Source organism: Zalophus californianus, chromosome 7 (assembly GCF_009762305.2).
Source record: "Zalophus californianus isolate mZalCal1 chromosome 7, mZalCal1.pri.v2, whole genome shotgun sequence".
In the NCBI taxonomy this organism is placed as follows: Eukaryota; Metazoa; Chordata; class Mammalia; order Carnivora; family Otariidae; genus Zalophus; species Zalophus californianus.
In genome coordinates, this window is record NC_045601.1 from 16,699,843 (window position 1) to 16,712,847 (window position 13,005).

General features: G+C 45.2%; 1 long non-coding RNA gene across 1 annotated transcript in view; it reads right to left on the minus strand.

The window, feature by feature from the left end:
• Positions 1-6,800: 6,800 nt before the first annotated feature.
• LOC113927502 overlaps positions 6,801-13,005 on the minus strand; it is a 52,727-nt gene continuing 46,522 nt past the window's right edge. The window contains exons 2-5 of the long non-coding RNA XR_004820234.1: positions 11,076-11,187; positions 10,654-10,922; positions 10,250-10,414; positions 6,801-6,986 (exon numbers count right to left, since the gene is read on the minus strand). This is a non-coding gene — a long non-coding RNA (uncharacterized LOC113927502). The remainder of the gene's footprint in view (positions 6,987-10,249; positions 10,415-10,653; positions 10,923-11,075; positions 11,188-13,005) is intronic.

The window sequence follows — 13,005 nt, forward strand, 5'->3', positions numbered from 1 at the left end:
TGAGATTATGGGTAAACCCTGAACTTTATTTCCCACTTGCAATAAAGATGTTCCATTCTGAACATTGTAGGCTATGAGAAGAGTTTTGGTTACTACTTTAAAGTTCTGTTTTTTGGGCTTTTCTGGACAAATAAAAACTGACAAAAATCTTAACTATGGCAGTAATCCATAGTAGGCCCTGGAGTCGGAGCAAATTGGATTAGAATCTGGACTTTGTCACTTAGTAGCTGGTTGATCTGAGCAAGATATTACATTTTCTTAGCCTCAGTAAAATAGATACAAGAATAGTAGCTATCACACAGAGGTCTTACAAGGATGAAACGAGATCATGGGGTTAGATTCTGTACTATGGAGTGATTAACATGAGGCCTGGCATGGTTGTTCCCACATTCTCCTAGGAGAGCTACCACCAACTGACCGGATTCTCTAATTTCTCTGATTAGCACCATATTACACGGTATTAAACAAAATCACTCTCTGCTCAGAACACCAGAGCTGCAGGGCATCCATCAACACTTTACATCTCTTTAAAGCATCCAGTCTCAAAAAGACCCTCTCGATGAGGTAGGGGGGTCCCACTTTGGTTAAGCTCGGCCAGGACCGGCTCTATCATTGGGGGAGGGTGTATGGTGTGGGGCCCTTGTTCGAAGATTAGTAGCAATTTCAGGACCACACCAACAGAGCATTAAACCCCGCATGAGGCCCTTCCAAGCGAGGGTGCCGAGCGACTGCTTGGGTCCTACGCGCTGGAGGCCTGCCCTGAGCTCCAGCCCCCACCTCCGCAGAATTGATTTTCTGTGGCTTCTAAGGAACTTCCCGAGCAATACGGCTTCTGAGTTGGTTACAAGTGTTGACATCAGCTTCATTGTGAAACCATGTTTCGTCAGGTACAAGTTCATCGCTCACTTCTGTCACTTTCTTTTGATTCCAAGCATGCAGGTTCTGAGCCAAGCATCCTGACTCTGACTTCCTCCAAAGTGGCACCAGGCACCAGCTACCCAGGGTCCAGGTGGCTCCTCACCCCAGGCAGCAAGGCCTTCCCCAGCCTCCAGCCCTCAGGGCCCGAGGACGGGTGTGCAGCCCGCACATTTGCACATTAAACGCAGAGCATGTTCTTCACATCTACCAAGATCTATTTGGGCCCCACATGGTCACGTCTTCGGTTTTCAGGAGAATCCAGAAGTACAGATGTTTTTTTAATGTGAAATCTGCTAATTCTAAAATGTTGATAACAACATAAACGTTTAGGAAACCTGCAAGTAGAACAGAATATGTCTGTGAGCCTGAAACTACGACTCACCGACTTCGTCTCGTCTGAGGACGCGCACCACCTTAGAGATGCTTCCTGTCACCTACCCACACCCATACCCCTCCTTCAGGCGGCACTTGCTTCCCCCGTGGCCGCACTGGGCTGCACAAAGTGCAGATGTTACCCGTGCATACAGAGCATCCTAGGATGTCCAGTGCTTCCTCAGAAGCAGAGGGAACCGTGGGGTGCTGTGGTCTCTTTGCTCAGCCCACGAGTCAGTGGAACCTGGAGGAGAAGGTGAGAAGGTGAAGCCCGCGATATCCTAACAGACCCGGGGGAAGCTGGCCTCAGATGAAGCCTGCGGCCTGGGCAGCGGGGAGCCAGTGGTGAGAAGGGGTGGCACCTGGAACAAGAGCATGAGAGAGAGGATGAGAAAACCTGGTGTGCTGGGGGAGAGAGAGTGACAGGACAAGCCCACCCACTTCAGGGTTTCACCCCAGGCCGTCCTCGGGTGTCCAGGCCACGTCAGAGAACTGGGGACAATAAGAGGCTCTTGGCCCCCCATAGAAGGATTGTGCGCCTGGAGAACAGTGTTCCCTTCCAGACGTCCCTTACCCAGGAGCGAGAACGTGACTCCTGATTGTGAGCTCCCATCGCTAGCTGCGAGCTGGAGGCCCCCTGGTGTCTTGCCCAAGGTCAGAGGCACAGAGCATTCTCCTGCCCTGGCAGCCCAGGAGGAGCAAACACTTTAGAATTTGCTCATACGTTCACTGTGGGTTTCTGTTTAATTAATTCCACGTTCCCAGGAAGTGCCCGTGGCAGTTTCAACAACACAATAGCTCTTGTGGAGGTGTGGGTGGAGTGGATTTGGGGCTGACCACTTTGTAAGGCACCTGACGGACACCAGGAATAGGAAAAGGCAGTTGGCACCATTCTGTCCCGGAAGCATGCTGTGCCACTGAGAACCAGTCTGGGCAGGTCAGCCCTGGGGGACCGGGGAAGACAGGCAAGAGCTAGAGGGACAAACAGCCGACCCTGCCCCACAGGCTCAGGCTGGCGGCTTTCTAACCCAGACCGTGGGGCCTAGGACATTAGGACAGAGATGTTAGAGCCATGACCAGGCAGGCCTGGAGTTGAGCATGAGCCACAGGGAAGATCTGAGCTTCCTCGGAGGGTTGGAAGGACTAGAACCGTCTGTGGGCCTTCAGACCCTAGGGCTCAGATAAGCTATCAGACTGCCTAAGGCCACTGTCAATAGACACGTAGCCAAGTTTGACCTGCTCATTCTAAGTGAGCATCAGCAGATTAAAACCCTAAGTGATGGGGCGCCCGGGTGGCTCGGTGGTTAAGCATCTGCCTTCAGCTCAGGTCATGATCCCAGCATCCTGGGATCGAGCCCTAAGTGATTTGAGGTGGGCAGTGACAGGTGTTGTATGTATCGTTATACTGGAATTATTGGTATCTTTCCCAAAAATCTATCTGTGCAATACGGAACCAAGTGAAAAGTTGGCAACTATGGCATTTTGCAGATTCACTCAAAGTAAATGAGGTATATTTTCTTGCCTAAATTATCCAGTATGGTTTGAACACTGACTACATTACCCATACAGATTTTAACTTTCATTTCTCTCTAAATTGTATAGCTCCATGGCAAATGTTTAAATCAGAGATGGCTTGTGTTAGCAAACATTTTAAAGGAAACGCGCATGCCCTTAAAGTATTTGTTTCGATTTTTATCTTTCAAAAGTAGTAGAATTAATCCTTACAGAATTTTGTGCAATGTTTTCCATACTCCTTGCCTCTAAAGAGATGCAGAATGTCCACTAATTAAGTGCTTCAAATGCACCATTTAGGGTTGCAAAGACCCATTTTCTAACTGTGCTGCTGTGGGAAAGCATAGAGAAGGAATAAGGTAGAGAAAAGAAAAACAAGAGGAGTGGGGAAGATTCAGTGTCTCAGGCAGGGGATGCAGACGTCTCCCCCATCAGCCAGGGGCCCCTTCGGAAGCAGATGGCAGCAGGCCAGGCCACCTTTTTCAAGGCCAGAAGGAAGTAGCCCACGACCTCATTCTCGCTGTTTGTCTCCAGGCGTACTTGTCGAGGAGATAGTCTGCCATGTCAGCGTGTACTGCCCGTCTAGTGCAGGTTAGCTTTGGAGGTTTCACCTGCTCATTCAGGTAGTGGTGTCAAAGAGGTCCCCCACGTGGGGTCATGTGTGTCTGGGGCTAGACACATGAGGTCATGTGTGTTTAGGATTAGTTTGGTCTGTTGGTCTGTGTGTCTGAATCTAGTTCAGTCTATTGACATGGTGAATGACTCATCTTCCCCACCCCTTCCTACCCCCCTCCTCCCCACTTCCAGCATGTAAGGGCTGTCTTGTGTTAAGTTACCTTGGGCGGTTTCACCTGCTCATTCAGGTAATGGTGTGGGGTCGGGTGTGTCTGGAGCTAGTTTGGTCTCTTGGTCTGTGTGTCTGGGGCTATTAGGTCTATTGATGTTGTGAATGACTCATGTTCTCCCCACTTCCTACCCACCACCTCAGTGAAGTACAGACTTCACTGCTTTTGGTGGTTTTGCCCCTGTATGGGCTTCTCGGCACATTTTCTCTCCTTCTGGGATTGATGAAGAATGTCTTCCGCAAGGGTCCTCAAAGTCATGACATCCCCAGCAGAGCAATCAGGCATGATAGTAGACATAAGAGGCGTGGAGGTCCAGGTTGACCTGAGGCTGGTGGGTGCCTCTGAGTCCTGATGGCAGCAATAATGCACCTGAGGGAGGGGTGAGGGTGGCTCAGGGGAGGGAGCAAAAGGAGTCTTGGGGTGAAGCAGGTAGTGTGAGCATGCCATGAGGCAGTTCTGGGGGTCCAGGCACAAGTGAAGCAGGAAACTGAGGCAATCTCTCCATGCTGAGCATTTGACCAAACCATGGTGATTTTTCCTTTATACCACTGATTTTTACTTCTACCATATGAATAGTCATACTCCAGGTATTGCTAAAAATTGTTACAACTGAAAACACAAGACCATGGATTCACAAAGAAACCAGTAAAATCAAACTGCACATGCCATGTGTATTCGTTATTTATTGCTGCACAGCAAATTACCTCAAAATTTAGTGGTTGAAAACAAATATAAGCATTTATCATCTCACATAGATTGTGTAGGTCAGGATTTGGGGAGCAACTTAGCTGAGCCGACCTAGCTCCAGTCTTTCCTGAATTAAAGACAAGATGTCAGTTGAGGCTGCGATCATCTGAGGGCATGGCTAGGAATGGAGAATCTACTTCCAAGAGGGTTCACTCACGTCACTGTCAAGTTGGTGCTGGCTGTTAGCAACAGGCCTCAATTCATTGCCACATGGACCTCTCCAAAGGATTACTCCAGGTCCTCACAATCTGGAGGCTGGCTTCTCCCAGAGCAAGTGATCTAACAGAGCAAGGTGGAAACCAGAATGTCTTTTATAATCTAGTCTTGGAAGTTATACCCCATCACTCCTGCAATATCCTATCGTTTAACATGGGATTGCGCCCTTATTCAGTGTGAGAGAAGAAACATAAATACCAGGACGCAAGGACTGTTGGAGGCCATCTTTGAGGATGGCTGCCATACCATGGGAAATGCATGCCTAGGTAAGAATTCAATTAACACAAACACATTCTTCAGGGAAAATGGTCACCTGAAATCTTCAGAAAATTTGTTCAAGTTTCAATTCCATCCTGCATTTGAATCAGAAACACGTGTGGCAGGAGTGACCAAACTCTACATTCCTTTCAGCTTCCTGCCCACCCGTGAGACAAGAGGGCTGAGGCTTCATAAAATACTCAAAGATGACTGCAGGGGAAAAGGCAGGAACACCATCCTTCTCTTTTCTTTCAATTTGCCGGAACATATATCACCACATGCTTGAAAAGTACCACCAGGATAAAAGACTGCCCTTAATCAATAAATCAAAGCTAAGGAATAATAGAAATCCATTGAAACTCAGTTCTAATATAAAAACCAAAGAAGCAATTTGATAATATAACACAGATGAGAAGCAATAGCATCAAACTCAGAGAAATGAAAGCAGAGAGGCATGAAGAAAAAATGGTCTGATGTTAACAAAGTCACTTTCACTCAGTGTGATTGGGAATTCTAAGCCACTGTGGCCAAAGTGAGAAGGGGTAACAATTATTATATTCTGTCAAGTAGCAATGCATTCAAGGAAAGTTTCAATTAATTGCAACTGACATCTATAACTCAACAATTACGTGCAATGCACTGGTGCTCATTACCTATAGAGGAGATCTAGAGAAAAAGAAAACATGGTCCCAGTGCTCAGGGGGGTTACACTTCAGGGAGAGAGATAAACACATATACAAATAAGCAAACCATGAGCGCTCAAAGGAAAGTATAGGCCAGGGATTTGGAGAGTGTTGAATGAAGATGACCCAAGGAAGGCTTCCCAGAAGAGGTAGCAAATGAGGGAGGTACTGCAGGATGCACAGGATGTAGGCAGGGAGGACCACAGCGGAGAGGGATTGGGAAATAGAGTGATTCTGGTGGAAGAGCTTGAACAATGAAACTGAGGTTGGCAAATGCAGGAGTGGTTTGGAGAAACAATCTAGACTGTCAGTAGAGTAAGAGATTGGAAGTAGTCAGGGTAGAGGGTGGTCCTTGATGAGAGAGTGAGAGTGTGCACTGGGATCAGAACTTGAAGGGACATTAATGCCATGAAATTACGTGAAGGCCATGGAAACCAGATTGACAAGATTCAAATCCCAGCTCTGTCACTTACCAGTTGTGTGAACTTGAACAAAGTTACTTAAATTCACTGTACCTCAGTTTCTTCACCTGAAAAAGGGGATGAAAATAGTACCTGCCTTATAGGTCGTGCAATTCAATGACTTCATATATGTAATGCACCACAGCAGTGCCTGGAACAATGAGCCATCATCATCATCACTATCATTTGTTCTGTGAATGGAAAGTAGGGACAGATCCATGGAATGTTGCAAGAGTAGCGTGGGAAGGACAAATGACCTATCAGATGTGGAATTAGGAAGTGAGAGGAATCCAATGCATGGCTAAACTTCCACGCCCAGACGAACCAAGAGGATAAAGATTGTACTGGTCACGCATGATAAACACAGTTAAGCTGAAGAAACAAATTAAGCTTCCAAATCCTAGGCTTAATACAGTAATGAATTACTTCTCACCTGGGAAACACCCCCTACACTGGTTGCTGGGAGGTTTTGCTCCACTCAGTCTCCCAGGGAGACTGAACGTCCACCATCTTGGAGCTCCGCCTCTGGAATAATAGTAGCCTCCCTGGTCACTGTGACAGGGGATGAGACTGGTGTCACTCACAGACCAGAATGACTGCATGGCCCCACCTAACTGCAGGTCTGCGGGGCTTTCAGGGGGAATTATATGGATGTTCAGTGAGCAGTAAATGCCCCTGAGGGCCACAGAATGAATGAGTTTGAACGAGGAAATAATAAACTTGGTTTTGGATGTTGTGTTAGTCTGCTCGGGCTGCCATAAGAAAATGCCAAAGATTGGATGGTTTAAACAATGGAAATTTATTTTCTCACAGTTGTGGAGGCCCAAAGCTCAAGGTCAAGGTGCCAGTAGCTTTGTTTTCCCCTGAGACCTCTCTCCTTGGCTTACAGATGGCCTCCTTCTTGCTGTGTCCTCACTTGGTCTTTCTTCTGTGTCCAGCCCTGGTGTCTCTGTGTGCATCCAAATTTCCTCTTCCTATAGGAACACCAGTCAGGAGTCAGGTTAGATTAAAGGCTCACTGTACCTTGATCGTCTCTTCAAAGGTTCTATCTCCAAATATAGTCATAGTCTGAGGAATGAGGGGTTAGGTCTTCAACATATGAATGAATCCAGGTGGGGGCCACAATTCAGCCCGTAACAGATGTGCTGAGTTTGACCTACTGAAGCAATTATCTCCCGTTTGCCTTAAGAATAAATCATTTTTGTTAGATGTTGGGAAGTTTTGCCCTAAATCAAATGAGTCCATTCAATCTAAGAAGCAGTGATAATAAATGTTCAGTTTTTGGCAGAATGAACAAGTTAAATATCCTAACCATGCAACAAAAGGAAAAATTCCTGTTATATAAAGAAAGAAAAACCTGACCTCTGGAATATGCACATGTTAGCGAAGAATGGCACTCTTTCACAGCTGGGAAATAAGTAATGGATTTAACCTGGCATTCATTAAAGAACTTGAAACCACACTGATGATTCTAATTAAAGTAAAATTAATCTCCATGTCACACAGTAAACACTGACAGAAGGCAACACCTCCATGCTTATTTCCTTACGGCTTTCATTAACCCATGGCTGGGGAAGCTCTACCAGAGATTTGCCCTGTCTCAGTCTACAGGCTGCCCACACTTGAAAGAACAGTTTAAAATTCAATCATGAGTAATGCATAGAATTGTCTAATCAATACATTGTCACAACTGAAACTAATATAATATCCTATGTCAACTATTCTCCAATAAAATAAAAATTAAAAAATAAAAAAATTCAATTATGCAAAGTAAGCAAAAAAACAGATGACTGAATTTCTCTCCCTTCCTTCACATATTTTGCCATCAGAGAAAAATAGCTGGTAACTAGAATTACAAGAAAAGGTGCCTCATGAACCTTCAGTGAAACTCCAGTCAGGTAAAATATCCTACTTTAGGAAAACCAGGCAAATGCACTGGGTATGTTGTGAGCTATAATTCTAAAATACACTATAAGGCCAGGGTGGTTCCTTTGTAGATCTTTTTCCATGACTGGCTCTCAAGGATGCTGCAAATTCTCCTCCAACAGCCTCTATTTCTGCCCCTACATTTCAGCCCTGCATTCTTTGACCTTGTACTTGGTCCATGTACATAGGTTGCCCCCTGCGCTTTGAGGGGAATATATCTTCCACATTTTACATCTCTCAATGCCTCCACTTAAGTCTGAACATAGCTGGCCCATGGGAAATCCATATTACTGCAACATTAGGCAATCATTTACATGTTAAATGCTTTCCAATAGTCGCTCAGTTAAATCCCCACCCCACCCCCAAGGGAGTGTGACCAAAATCATCTTTTTTTTCCCCCTACTCAGCAAGTGAAACAGGAAATTTCGAGGCCCGGCTAAGAGCCAAGAAGGCCCTGCTGGTCAGTGACTGTCTTCTTTGGGTTGCCTTCCCGTGGTATTTGTGAAGAATGTTTCATGTCGTAGGTCCAATATCACCGCCAGACCTCCAGCTACCACTAAATACATACACAGTCACGTTGCAGCATGTCATAAATGCTTGCTTATGGGGGACCAGAAGCAGTACTGAGTGTCCAAGAACCCACCTCCCAGAAGGTTACAAGTGGATAAGCCAGGGCAGGAAGGAGTGGGAATCACATCACAACTATGGTAGACTTGGTGAACGAGCAAGAGCCGATTTTGGTAATTGTTATAAAAAACCTCAGGTCCCACCTAGGCAACTTCTTTTCTGTGGGTTGAGGATCACCAGACCATGTGACTTCTCCTGTTCCACCCCACCACCCCTGCCCCCAGATCTCTGGGCAGTCAGGGACGTCCTCCCGGACGACTGGCAGAAGAAAATAAAAGCAGAGCAACAGTCAGGAGGCCATTTATGGCTACAACCCAGGGCAGAGGCGATGAACTAAGCCACCTCAGCGAAGAGAATAGACAGGACAGACTTACAGATGGGGACGGGTGGACTTGGGACTTCACAGCTGGTTGACCGTGCGAAGGGGTTCCGGACTTGTGTGTTCCAATCACATGACTGACAAGGCAAGAGGGCAGGACGTTGGTGTGGATTTCTGTCTCCAAGAGGTTGTGTGGTAAGTTCCACTTGTATGATTCTTTTTTTTTTTTAAGATTTATTTATTTATCTGAGAAAGAGCATGTGGGGGGAGGGGCAGAGGGAGAGGGAGTGAGAGAATCCCAAGCCGACTCCACACTGAGCATGGAGTCCAACGTAGGGCTCACTCCCACGACACTGCAATAATGACCTGAGCTAAAACCAAGAGGCAGATGACTAGCCAACTGAGCCACCCAGGTGTCCTTCCTATGGGAAGATTCTTAAAGATAATAAAGTAAATGGACCCTCCACTCAGAAGAGAGGCTGAGATGGAAATTTCGAGATGGGAATCATACAGACATCCAGGCTCTGGATAGGATCTCAGGCACAATATGTGCCTTGTGAGGCACCACCAGGCAATGGCATTCAGAAGTGAGGTTTGTTGGTAAATCTTCAACTGGAACATTGTGTTGTTTTTTCTAGCTCTGAGCAGATATATTAAGAAGACTTTACTGTACTAAGATTACTACTAGGAAGAAACAAAACCCAAGGCTGAAGCCAATGTCTAAATATTTTCAGTCTCTATCTTGCTGACCTAAACATTGTCCCAAGGAATAACCTTGTGTGGTGTTACTGCTTCACCATCTGTATGGGACATTTCTTATTTACCACTTTGGACCCCCTCAACCTCACCTGTCTTTTGTTTCAGCCTCCACTGGGGCACCCACTGACAGCTCCAGTCACTTCCACCTACACCTCAAGTCTCTTACCACCCAAGCCAGCGCCTCCCTGTAGATGCAAAGCAGGATGCCTCAGGAACCCACTTGGTGCCCACAAATCTCTAACTGGAAGATGGGAGAGTTAACATCTTACAGGCAAACCCACAGAAGGTGATGGAAAGTCCTTCCCCTCTCTTCCCCTGATGGGCAGTCTTGAGATGCATTTCAGATGGCTCCTCAGGGGGTCCCCATGATCCAGGGACTAGTGACCCCTGCTGCAGGCAACTCAGTAACACAGCCTTCCTTCTTTCCTGGGAATCACACTCCCCAGTAAAATCCTCAATAAGCCTTCCATTCCTCCTCTGCCTTCTGCAGTCAGCCCCATTCTTCCCCTGCCTTCTACTCTGCTGTCTCACATAGAGGCAGGTCTTGGCCCAGAATGATGTCCTGGCACAAATCCTGTTTTCAGGGATCCCTGGATGAGTCCTCACCTGGTCTCCTCTCTAGAAGGTATTGTCCGGGGACAAGAGCCTCTGTAATCCACTGCAGAGATCTGGGGTCCCTATCTGCGAAACCACCAACTCCCACATGTTCTGCTCCACCAGTCTGCGACCATTCTGTCCCCTGGATTCAGTGACTTCCAGACTTTTTTTATCCTGACCCACAGAAAGAAAAATATTTTACATAGTGTTTAGGAAACTTTATCAATCTAATTATGAACACATTTCAGAGTGTATTTTTACAGTCTTGCCGTAAAGGCCTCTAGTGAGCCATTCAAAGATTTTATTTGTGGCGGGGACATTTTATGGAAAAAGAAAATGGTTATTCTTAGACTAACAACTAAAAGAAAAGGAATGTTTGGATAAAGGTCACTAGATTCCTAACTGATACTCACTGACAGTTGGGTGGATAGGTGACCAGTATCCTTGAGCAAGTCTTAATCCCATTAAATTCAGAAAATCTTCAGTGTTTTATCAGGGATGCTAGTTTCTTCCCAGAAAGAAGTTGTAGATTCCATCACTCTGGGATCCAGGACAAGTGTTTCTTTATTGTTAGTTACAACCCAGAGAACGCTTGCATGTATCATTGAAACAGAAGTCTGAAGATAATGATTCTTGCCCTTACCAAGCTAAAAGAGTTTGAATTTTCCTCTTATTTTGTTTCCTAAAAAAAAAAAAAAAAAAAGTTTTTCTTCCTTTACAACACACTGGTGGTTCCCAATCTGCAGTATGCAAAACGCTGCTGGGAACTATTCTGCTTGTGTGCCAAGAGAAAAATAATGCAGGGACTCACTTTACGAAGTTGCGATTTACTTACAAGAATGATGGTGCTTGAAATGGTCATTGTCCTTGAAGTGTGGAAGCCTTCATTTAAATGTTTGATGTTTCCTATTACTTGTCAAGGTCAAAGTGTCTTCCAGGAGACTCATCTGAAATTATATAACAGAAGCCAACATTAAAAGAAGAAAGTTCATAGCAGTGTTACGTATGATAGGCGAAAACTGGAAATAGCCCAAATGTCCATCAACGTTAGAATGGCTGGTACAGACAGAAGAACTGTGATTAACCAAGGAATGCTCCTCACCCATTTCAAAAACAAACAAACAAAACTACTGGCACCCACAGCCAGGATGACTCTCATAATCATTGTGAAAACATAGCAAGCTAGACATGAATGAGAACACACTGTATGATCCTATTTATATGAAGTTACAGAATGGGCAAAAATAAATCAGTGGTGACAGAGTGGCAACCTCTGGTGGGGGGGAGGGGTATGGGCTCTGAAGGGGCATGATGAAACCTTCCAAGTGCTGGAAACATTGACTTTAATCTGGGTAGCAGTTCCATGGAGATAAACATACATAAAATTGTGTACTTATGTATATTATACCCCCCAAAAATTAAAAAACACAAGGAATATGCTCTAAATTCACTTTAAAGGCAACTTTTTAGGAGCGAGTATACGATCAATTCCTAAGTTTCATGAACAGCATCTCATGCTTCATAATGCCACGTGCCTTTGCAGCATGCTTTCCCTGTGGTCCCCTCATATAAATATGCATGGCTTGTTACTGGCTCATTCCATCCTCACCTTAACTCTGCATGGTGCAAAGAGTCAGGCATTCTCATTCGGATTATATAAATAAACAAAATCAGGCTCAGAAAGATGAAAAGGCTTGTTCAAAATGACAAGCCTCCTCATGACCAACCAGAACTACACCTCAGTCACCTGAATCCAAATCAAACAATCCTTCCACAACTACCACCCATCTCTCCTCCACCCAAGAATGCAAGGAAGACCCTAGGAAGACCCTCACTGTCATCTCCCTCTGATTCGCCCTGGACTCTTAAAGGAATGATTGCTGGGTGGCAATTCTCTGACAACTACTCTGAAAATGAGTAAAGGAAACCTCATTTAAAGTGGAGTCTGCAAGCCCTGAGGGCGGAGCTTTAACGCGCTAATCCTTGCCCAGAACCCAGCAGGAAGAAGCTTAGCTTGCATTTCTCAGCCGGAAGAAAGAAAAGTTTCTGCTGACCCAGCAACAACCCAGCCAATGAGAACTGCCATAACTCAGCCAATGAGAAGTCACCACAACCCCAAACTCTTGCTCTCCTCCAATGGACTTTCCTCCCAAACAGCCCCTCCCACCTATCTCCTTTCCTCTATAAAGCAAGTCCCTCTCTTTTGTTCTCTGGATTTGCCTATGGGTTACCGTACTTTGCCCGACTTGATTTGCAAATTGCTCTGCTTTTCGTGAATAAATGCATTTTTCTGCCAAATTAACTGGCTATTTTATTTTTAAGGTTGACACTATAAATAAAGCTACCACGGGTTACACACATATTCAATGCAAATAATATGTTTCCCATTGTCATGGTTGGTTTACTCCTCTCAACAAACTTATGGGTATGTTTATCACCACTTTATAATGGAAGTAACTGAGATCTACAGACACTGAGTAACTTGCCCAAGGTCATACAGCAGGTAAATGGGAGGCCCAGGATGATTCAAATTCAGGTCTGCCTGACTTCAAAATCTGAGTTTTGTTTTTGGGGGGAGGTTTTTTTTGTTTGTTTTTTGTTTTTGTTTTGGTTTGTTTGATTTTTTTTTTTTTTAACAAATCGTTTTCCCCACGGGATGAGGAAGTTTTTTGTTTTTGTTTAAGATTTTATTTTATTTATTTATTTATATTTATTTATTTATTTGAGAGAGGGAGCACAAGGGTTGGGGGTAAGCAGGGAGTGCA